The sequence below is a fragment of the Adiantum capillus-veneris genome, chromosome 12 (genome assembly GCF_014529385.1).
Source record: "Adiantum capillus-veneris isolate H3 chromosome 12, ASM1452938v2, whole genome shotgun sequence".
NCBI lineage: Eukaryota > Viridiplantae > Streptophyta > Polypodiopsida > Polypodiales > Pteridaceae > Adiantum > Adiantum capillus-veneris.
In genome coordinates, this window is record NC_140942.1 from 90,126,230 (window position 1) to 90,136,762 (window position 10,533).

At 42.3% G+C, this 10,533-nt stretch overlaps 2 pseudogenes; one reads left to right on the forward strand and one right to left on the reverse strand.

The window, feature by feature from the left end:
• Positions 1–3,907: 3,907 nt before the first annotated feature.
• LOC147446107 (uncharacterized) lies at positions 3,908–4,807 on the reverse strand (annotated as a pseudogene).
• A 95-nt stretch (positions 4,808–4,902) lies between these two features.
• Positions 4,903–5,657, forward strand: LOC147446108 (uncharacterized; annotated as a pseudogene).
• Positions 5,658–10,533: the final 4,876 nt, after the last annotated feature.

The window sequence follows — 10,533 nt, forward strand, 5'->3', positions numbered from 1 at the left end:
AAAGCAGAGCTCGAGCAAGAAAGGCTCCAAAGACAGCTGCTTGTATCGGGAATGGTGGCCCAGATAGCAGCCAACGAGTTAAGATTAAAAGAAGTGGAGCAACAACTCGCTCAAGCAAGCGCTGAACTCTAGATTCAGAGACAGATCGCTGACACATTGCTAAAGGAAAAGGAAGAGTTGCTTGCCCAACAGCAGATCAAAGCAGGCAAGGAACAGACTCAACCGCAACTGCTGCCTGGACAACATGCAACAGATATGCCTGGAACGTCACAACAAGGGCAACAGGAGCAAGAATTTGAAGGACCTAATCTAGACATAAGAGATGAACTCAGTGAAAGCATACAGAACATGCCAGAAGGGCCGGCCAAGGAATATATGTTATATAAAAAGAAGATACTGGAGTCAGCAGCCCTGGCGTATTTACAACCAGAAGAGCAAGTGGAAGGGTTTGGCCACGAATACCTTCCGTTTCCTCTGATAGGCCATGAAGAAAATCTATGGAAAGAAAATATGCGGCCAACCTTGCCACGAAACAAAGAAGGGGGTTAAGAGAGCATTGCACTCACGGTGGAAGAAGCTCAGGTGCTCATCGATGACCATCCCAAGTGGAGGCAGAAGTGGTTGGACAAGAGACCACAGGATCTAACAAACTACCACAACGCGCCTCAACATATACAGATAGATCCTACATTCTGCCCTGTCCCTTGAAGATGCACTTGGAAAGATTTCACAACATGAAAGGGGTCAAGGCAGCACAAGCTAAATTACCCGATTCTGACAGCACAGCATCCCCCTACAGTGGCGTACATCTTCAGCACATTGAACTCTACAGTCACTTTGCTACGGGATGTCCCCGATTTGGCCTGCCAGATGTTAGTAAAGATAGCCCGGATGATCGTAACCTGCATCCAGGTGTTTAAAGACACTGACAGCGATGATCATCCGTGGAATCTATTCTTGGAAGGACACAGAGGCATCTACTGAAATCTACAGAATTCACCGCCACGACATATCTTGATGGCCATGTACTCCCGGCTAATGTACCTGCCATCACACTACTTGCAAACATTCGAAGACGCCTTCGTCACAGGATTCTTCGAAATGGATTCAAGGATTCTCCATCCCATGGCAAAGGACCTCAAGGCAAGGTACGTGGCATACCAACACACATTATCAGAAAACCCATTCAGACAACACCAAGAAGCCCTCGAAGCTGTATTGCGCACAAGAAGCTTTTCAGCGACACTCGCTTCATTAGAGCCACATCAACGGCCAAAACACTGAACATGCACGAGAGCGTGCAAGGATAAGGAAGGGGGGAGTGTTTGGCGGAAGAAGCAACAGGCAGCCGTGGCCAGAAGAACCATAATTTCCTGGCAAAACCATTGTAAAATTCTTTTGTAAAGAAGCATCTCTAAGCCGAGAAATTGTCAAGGATGTATGATTATTCTTCTTGGAGCAATTGTATATTAGAGAGCCAGTTTTAAGAGTAGGAGCTTATGGCCGGACAAGCCATTTTTTGCAAAGACCTAATCTATAAAGGTCAATTTCTGTAAGTTTTGGATAATCTTTTGAATGGAGAACTGAGAAGACAGCGTACGTTTGAGAGCTACTTCTTGTTCAAACTTGTAATCTTCGCCATTACGGCTATGGTAATCCAAATTCAGATTTGATTATTGCATTGTGTTCCTCTCCTCTTGCTCTTTCAGTTAAGTGTAATCATTCAAGATTCAGTGTAGGTTTTCAACTACGAGTTTGAGGCCTTAAATCGCTGTTTTGAGTGTCTATATGCGTGTTTTATGTCGTTTCGACCCTAGGAGGGGCTTTAGGGACCTTAGAACGACCATTTAGGATCAATCGTTTACTGTTTTTGCGTACTTTGGGACGAACAATCGCGATCGTTGTACCTTCTCAGAATGCTGTGACAGTGATAAGATATGTTCTTGATAGTCCCCTGTAGCTTCCCTTCAAGTTTCGTGCGATTCTGATATGATTTGCATGGCGAACGAGTGTGATGACTGTAGAGCTATGTAGAAGGACATAGGCAGATTACTTGGCTTTAGTGCGTTCGATTTGCTTGTTGAGTTAGTAGTTTCATCTCTTCGAGTTCACTTCATTAGGATTGACACCCTAGTGAGTTTCCATGCCTCATCCGAGTCGCTTCCCCTGTATCGATAATATTATGTTGATGCTTGAGAGCTATGCTATGGACGTCCGTCGCGGCGATCCGCAAACAGAGGGGGAGAAGGGGAAAGCGATTAAGAAGAGCGTGTAATCAAAAGATTCGCATCCCGATATTTAAAGAATGGATATCGCTTTTTAAAGCTATGCTCTATCTTTAGAAAAAACGCTGGTATCACTAACTTATGCCATCTAAAGTTAGCAGACAAGTAGGTAGGTATAAATCCAAGGGGGTTTGGTAAGCAGGTGCATGAATTAGGAAAGTATAAAGAATCCAAGGGCACTTCAAATCCCAGAAGGACATAGCTAGATGTTGAAAATTATGAGGCATGTTGTCTACTACACAACTATGTTCATAAAATAGGTTCCACGGGGATATGCAAGGTGAGTCTGTGACTGCTCTATACTCAAATTAGCTTCCCGACTAGGTACATTGAAGGTAGTAAGCATTCGATGTGTATGATGCGGATGTGGATCAAGAAAAGAACAACCTTGAGGTAAACTATTCAGTGAAGATGTTATGTACCTAGACGGAAGTAATTATGAGGTAAGCCCGCCCAGATACTAGATCTTCATGTATTAATTGTATGTCATTACATGGCTTTGTAAAACCATTTAAACCTTATCATGAGTAGGAAATTATGTATGTGCACAGATCAGATCCAAATGTCATCGAGTAGTAAACCATATAATATTTACTAAGTTAGAAAAAGTGTGTGTGTGTGTGTGTGTGTGTGTGTGTGTGTGTGTGTGTGTGTCTCCAAAACCAGACCCATTCTCTAAACCTTGAAGGTTATGTGTATAACAGAGGCCATTCTGGTTCATGTCCAAGACTAAAGCACCAAAAAGGGAAGCTGTTAGCCAAGGATTAGCCAAGGACTTGTCAGCTAGATAAAAGTGTGTGTGTGTGTGTGTGTGTGTGTGTGTGTGTGTGTGTGTGAGAGAGAGAGAGAGAGAGAGAGAGAGAGAATTGATTTTGGTGTCATCCCTATGCATTTAATGAAATGATCGTTTGAGAATCGAGATGCGAAGCGATGTTGAGTTGAGGGGTGGAAGTGTGTGTGTCTCTCACATAGAGAGATAGAGAGAGAGAGAGAGAGAGAGAGAGAGAGAGAGAGAGAGAGAGAGAGAGAGGATGCTTACCTTCATCTAAGAAGCTAGGAATGCTACTCTATTTGATCAACACTCTCAAGGATCCCCGCTTCCATGGGGTATCTTGAAGATTAGGATTAAGGAAGATTACCTAGCTATTCTTAAAGCATTGCAAAATAAGATGCAATTCTATATTGAATCTCTATAGACATGTATATAACAATGTAATATGGGAACAACGTTCAGAGAGAGAGAGAGAGAGAGAGAGAGATGTATTGAAGCATTATAGAAATTTATATAACAATGTAATATAAAAATAGCTTTTCCCAAAAAGAAAAAGAGAGAGAGGCAGAGAGAGAGAGAGAGAGAGAGAGAGAGACTGCATTGCAACGTCATCTTTGCTTACATTGGCGAGAGTGAACCAATAAGATAATGGCTAGTGTGTGTGTGTGTGTGTGTGTGTGTGTGTGTGTGTGTGTGTGTGTGTGTGTGTGTGTGTGTGTGTGTGTGTGTGTGTGTGTGTGTGTGTGTGTGTGTGTGTGTGTGTGTGTGTGTGTGTGTGTGTGTGTGTGTGTGTGAGAGAGAGAGAGAGAGAGAGATGTGGTATATATACAATATGGCTGAAATATTGTCATTAACATAGTAGGAATAGTGTACATGAAAGGATTTCGAAGACGGATAACTTGCTCATCCCACTGTAGAAGAATTTGAGGATACCATGATTTCTTAGCTTATGCCGCATAGCAACACCAGCCTCATCATCCAAATTACAAATGGACACAACCACATTTGACAACGCTAGTCATGGAACGGACTCCTACGATCCCACCTCCTACATCCAGCATTTTTTCTTTTGTCTTCCTAGACTTTTTCTTAGTAGATACTCTCGTTGGCGATGTTAATTGTGTTGCCAGCTTTCCCCTCATCGCCATTGATATCATGTTCGATGGCGAATATATTGTCTGCTGTTGTTGTCCCTTTCCTCTCAATTTCGTCCTCTTCTTTCTTTCCCCCAATTCATTATCGTCGTTGTAACCTTTGTTGTCGTCGATCACTCAGTCGGTGATGCGGAGCTAGTCGCCGTCAAAGGTGATAGCCAATATACTCTTTTCTTTCTCTTTGTGGACTTTAATCTTGGCACATGAGCATGAGCTGCTTCTTCAATGGTCTCTAATTCTTCAGGCAGGGCCGTAGCTGGTCTGGGTGGAGGCTAAAGGTGGAGGGCATCCTCCTCTACAATTTCCTCATGCTCAACATTAATACCTCCCGGACTGATTTGGTGATGACATCGCTGTAGAGAGCCGATGAGCTTGTTTGTGCCACCGTTGCATGGTGGATTAAAGAACATGGGCTCTTGCAAAGTGGCAAGGGTAGAGCCAAATTTTGCACCATTTGATGTTGACGTTGCACAAGATCCGCATTTTTGTTGAAGGAGTGCCTCCAGACCCTGCACATATACTGGATAATTAGAGAGTTAGCCTAGCTACTAGCTAAAGTTTTTCAATCATGGAGCAATTGAAAAACTTTGCTCCATGATTGAAAAACTTTAGCTAGTAGCTAGGCTAACTCTCTAATTATCCAGTATATGTGCAGGGTCTGGAGGCACTCCTTCAACAAAAATGCGGATCTTGTGCAACGTCAACATCAAATGGTGCAAAATTTGGCTCTACCCTTGCCACTTTGCAAGAGCCCATGTTCTTTAATCCACCATGCAACGGTGGCACAAACAAGCTCATCGACTCTCTATAGCGATGTCATCACCAAATTAGTCCTGGAGGTATTAATGTTGAGCATGAGAAATTTGTAGAGGAGAATGTCCTCCACCTTTTGCCTCCACCCAGACCAGCTACGGCCTTGCCTGAAGAATTAGAGACCATTGAAGAAGCAGCTCATGCTCATGTGCCGAGATTAAAGTCCACAAAGAGAAAGGAAAGAGAATATTCGTTGTCACCTTCGATGGCGAGCTTCGCATCACCGGCTAAGTGGTCGACGATAACGAAGGTCATAGCGACGACAATGATTGGGGGAAAAGAAAGAAAGAGGGAGAAATTGAGAGGAAAGGGACAACAGCAACCGACAATATATTGGCCACCGAACGTGATGTCAATGGCGATGAGGGGAAAGCTGACAGCACTATGAACATCGCCAACGAGAGTATCTACTAAGAAAAAGTCTAAGAAGACAAAAGGAAAAACGTTGGATGTAGGAGGTGGGATCGTAGAGTCCGTGCCGCGACCAGTGTTGTCAAATGTGATTGTGTCCATTTGTAATTTGGATGATGAGGCTGGTGTTGCTATGCGACAGAGATAAGAAATTTATGTCATGGTATGCTCGGATTCTTCTACAACAGGATGAGCAACTTATCCGTCTTCGAAATCCTTTAATCCACTTTCTTCACGATTCTCCACCGGATTGCTCCGGCTACAATTATCTCAGAGAGCTAGGGTACGCAAGATGTGTGTGTGAGAGAGAGAGCTAGGGTACGCAAGATGTGTGTGTGTGGCTTTAATTGTGCGTATGTGCCGGGTGAGGGAAGAACCATTGCGCATGCAAACGCAAAAATCTGGTACTTGCTGATCCCTTCTCCCGCTGCTCCGCCACATGCATGAGCGGGTGTTGATCTTGTCTGCGCTCGCATATCATTGTAGGTTCTCTCCTCATTACGCCAAGCTATTTATTTTAACACTGTCGACAGCACGTCAAGCTTGCTAATACGTCGCGCCTCTAATTATTTTCACACCCTCGACAGCACAAGCTTGGCCGAGGAGGCACGCAGGCAGGCTATGAGTGATGAGGGAGGGAGGGAGGGAGGGAGGGAGGGAGCAGGCAGCCAATGAGGGAGAGAGGGAGGGAGCAGCGAGCGTGAGGCAGCCAGGATGTGGTTGGAGAAAGGCTATGAGTGATGAGGGAGCGAGGGTGCAGGCAGGAAAAGGATGCTTCAAGACCCACGAATGTGAAATTGAAATGGTGCCCTCGTGTCCGTGTTTATAGCCATAAGCGTTATAACTTTTTAGGGTTTTCTCCTAACCGTTATAACTTCCAAAATTACCCCTTTTTGGCCTCCTTCAAAATTATCCCATTTTCAATTGCATTCAGTTACATATGTGGCTAGAGAAAAGTACGTACATACTTCAACTATACCTAAAACCTAATACCCACTTATGATTTCGATCATTCCAATCACCCATACTACGATTATTTTCATTCCCTTACTAGGTCTTCAATACAAGAAATAGGTCCTTAGAGATCCGTAGATGTATAGAGACAATCGTGTGGAAGCTACCCCATCATCTGTGTTACCGGCCTTTATATCGATGTCACCATCACACCATCAATATTTGTCTCAATTCAAGCATCGATAACCATCAACCTTGATATTGTACATTAATCACAACCATAAAAGCCTAATGGATGGTAGCAAAGGAAAAGTTTTTGAATTATGAAGGACACATTAACACTTACAGTCTGGGTAAAAGGACCAATGTGCCCGGCCATGTCCAATTGATCAACACAAACCTTTACTAACCATCATTATTCTTATCGCAGATGGTAATAGGGAGTTGCGTATCACAGGCTTGTTGTAAGAGTCCCACTCCACTCATAGTGTCCTCTCTAGCTCTCACTCTTCGTGTAAACACACACATACTGTCATAATAATCAATATCTAATTCTCCTAAATGATTTTCTCATATTAAACTGATCATTTAATGTGGGAAAGGCCAGGGGAGAAAAAGCTAGAATATTGGTTAAGCTAGCAGACCGGCCACAGTAGGGATCCAAAGGAGGGAAAATAGGGATCCAAAGGGGGGGCCGTCTGCAAAAGATCCATGTGCAACAATGGGCTAAAAAGACCCTAAGGTTCAGCCCATTAAGACTTCCAAAATGCTAAGGTTCCAAAATTCAAAGGTTGTGTCCAAATGATTATGTGAGGAGATATACATCTTTCTCGTAAGATACTCCTTCTTCCTCTCAATCTACTCTCATACCCTGCTAGCTCTCACCATCTTCGAAGGTGTGTGAGGTCTTGGGTCTGAGATCGGGGATAATTTATGTTGTGTTTGCTAAGTGTTTTGTTTAGTGCATGAAGCTTTCATCTTCATTGCACTAGCTAGTCTTGAAGGAACACAAAGAATTGTATTGTACAATGTCTCTCTTGATGGGAGAAACCATAATACAAAGCCTTTTGGAGGGGGGACCGGCTCCATGAAAATCCGGTCCTCAACTGTTGTCAATAGCTTAATTGCTCTCTCTTTTGAAAGTATTGTCGATGCTATCTAACTAGGTGTTATGCTTTTTGTTGCTCTCTCCACCCAAGCACTCTTGTAATTCTCATTAGGAATCTACTCTAATGAAATGCCCACTATGTTCATGCTAATTTCCGCTACACATAAGTTATTAGGCCATTAAATGTTACACATACTTCCACTCATTCAAGTGGTGTCAAAGTCGACGGTGGCTTCGTACTATGGAGGGCATGAAGACAACGGTCATGGTCAAGTCCAAATTGAGAAAAAAGAGGTTGTTGAAGCTGGATTTTTTTAATAGAGCAATACATGCCAATCTATGGTCTTTTGAACCTTGAGAGTTCATAACTCTCTATGTATGTATACAAGAAAAATAGATTGTAAAGCATTGTCCATGTCTCATAAGCAAGAAACAGGTCGTTCAAAAAGAAACAATGATTTTATGAATTAAAGGCAACTAGATCATTAACTTCAAGCCTGCAAGCCGCCTTTATTCACTTTATTAGGCAACATTGCATAAAACGTTAATATCAACATGCACTCGGCACATCATAAAACTAGCACCATATTTTTCTTTTAAATAAGTTGCACATATTGTTAAATATAATGCAAGAAATTTCTTGCAACTAGCAATGCGAACTTTGGAAAGCTCTAAAGTCCAATCGGCAGCACTACACTCAAACTAGCGGCATCAAAATGAACTAGTAGTGTTAGGTTATGCTATATACTCCCATTAGAAATTAACTAATTTGGACCTGTGTAATCTTATTTACCTTTGCTTTGCCAGTGTTTTTTGAGTAGCTAACTAGGCTTTATGTCGACATACTCCAAATTTTTCTAGTTGTTTCAAGTATGTTTGTCCATTGGACGCTTATGACAATTTAATATTATTTAAAATATATTCATTAATAACTTAAAGGAAAAAATAAACAAAAACATTTTAATGCAGCAAAGATTGAAAGATGATACTGACCTATTCACTATGCTAGTCGCAGGTTGAGCATGATTGAGACCATATTTTCCATGTGGTTTTAGTCGTTATATTCACTCCTACTCCATTTTCCAAAATAAGCGATGTTACCATGTAACTACCAACATTTCTACCGTCGCATAGCATTCTCGAGGGGTTTACTTATAAGGGTGGATGCATGAATAGGTGGCCCGGTTTTAACTGGTTGAAAGTTGCTTTTGGAGGCTTAAAATTTAGGGGGTATGAAACTGGTGTTATGGGCAAGAATTGTTTGAATTAAATAATCGTGTGGAGGATACAAAATCTTAAAAATTGTGTGAAGGATTCAAAAACACGTGTGGAGCCCACGTCAGACGAATGTTCAATCGAATGTTTTCATGACTATACTTCTCCATATCTATGTGCCTTTCTCCTTCTGCGCCTTTCTCAACTCACTCTATAGCCCCCTGTGCACGCTTCTTATCCTTCGCTATGGATAGCAACCTAAGAAAGAGCCCAAGGAATGCAGCCCCATAGGTCTCCCCCACAAAGACCCGACATTCTCCCACGAAGGTTGTCACCTCTCTCTGTCTCTCTCTGTGTTGTGTACAGCGGACCTGTATGTGTAGTAGAGTATTGAGGTGTGGATACATTAAGTAATGAATATGGATTTATTCCTTTCAAAGATAGAAGTTACAGCCTCCTCCCAAAATCAGCGGCTTTGTTCACCCCAAGGATGTGGAGGTGCCATTAAAGGCATTTTGCACGACAAAGGAGGATTTTCACAGGGAATATGGGTTAATTCTTGAGGGGAAAGATGTTAAGAAGTTGACAGATGCAGATGTGCCCATATCCGACTGGATGAAAGTTTTCACGTATCTTCCAGTGAAGGAGAAAAAAGTGCCGATAAAAACAGCAAGGCCGGATCACTACAAGGCACTCTACCAGCTCTACAAGCAGGTGTACCAATCCAAACCACAAAACTATCTGTTGGGAGTCAAGTTTGCACGCGGATATGTTTATTTCGTATGCACAGGTCCGGTAAAGTGGGTTGAGTTTGTATTTGAGGTGGTGAAGAATGTGACCAATGAAGGTCACTTAGATAGAAAAAGAGAACAATGGAAGTTAGAGACTTCCCAAGTATCCACAGGAACCCCAAGTGGTTCTACCATCTTCTTAGTAAATACCCCATCTGGAAGTACATCAGTCGGAAGTGGGCTTTTTGCGACTACTTTGTCTGCGTTTAATGTTGAAGTATCCACTTCCTTGCAAGAACTACTTGTTGAGGTTAGAAAATCTCATGACAATCTATCAGCCGAGTGTCAGAAGGCTAAGGATTCTGTGGTCAAATCTGTTGCTGATGTGCACCGTTGCGAGGGTGCCCTTGACACCATCCGAATGCACTTCCCTGACGATGCCAATGTACCAATAGGCTTGCTTGACAACCTCCAAGAAAAATTTGACCAAGCAAAAGCCACCCTACAGCAAGCACACGTATGCTTTTAACTCCATCTGATTGTAGTATAATACCTACAAAGTACCATACGGTATGATTATAATAACCATACTGTACTGAAACTCTAACAGTGAAAATGGTATTATAAGTGTTACAATACCGGTATTATGGCTCTATCATACCGGGATAGGTAGAATGTGGTACCACAAAACCGAATAATAAAAAAACATAATAGTATGACAATAACATCAATTCGGTAAGGGTAGATGACAATACCGATAAGATGTAATCATACCGGTAGAATATAATCCTACCGGTATGATAACATCCTACCGGTATGATTATATCTTACCGGTATGGTTATATCCTACTGGTATGATTATATCCTACTGGTATGGTTACATCCGACCGGTATGATAAAATCCAACCGGTTTGATGTTATACTTCCGGTATAATGTTATCCTGCCGGTATGATGTTACCGGATGTTATCCTACCGGTATGATGTTATACTATCCAGTATAATAACATCATACCAATGGGATAACATCATGCCGGCAAGATGTAATCATACCGGTATGATAACATCATTATACCGATCTTCAAGCATTCA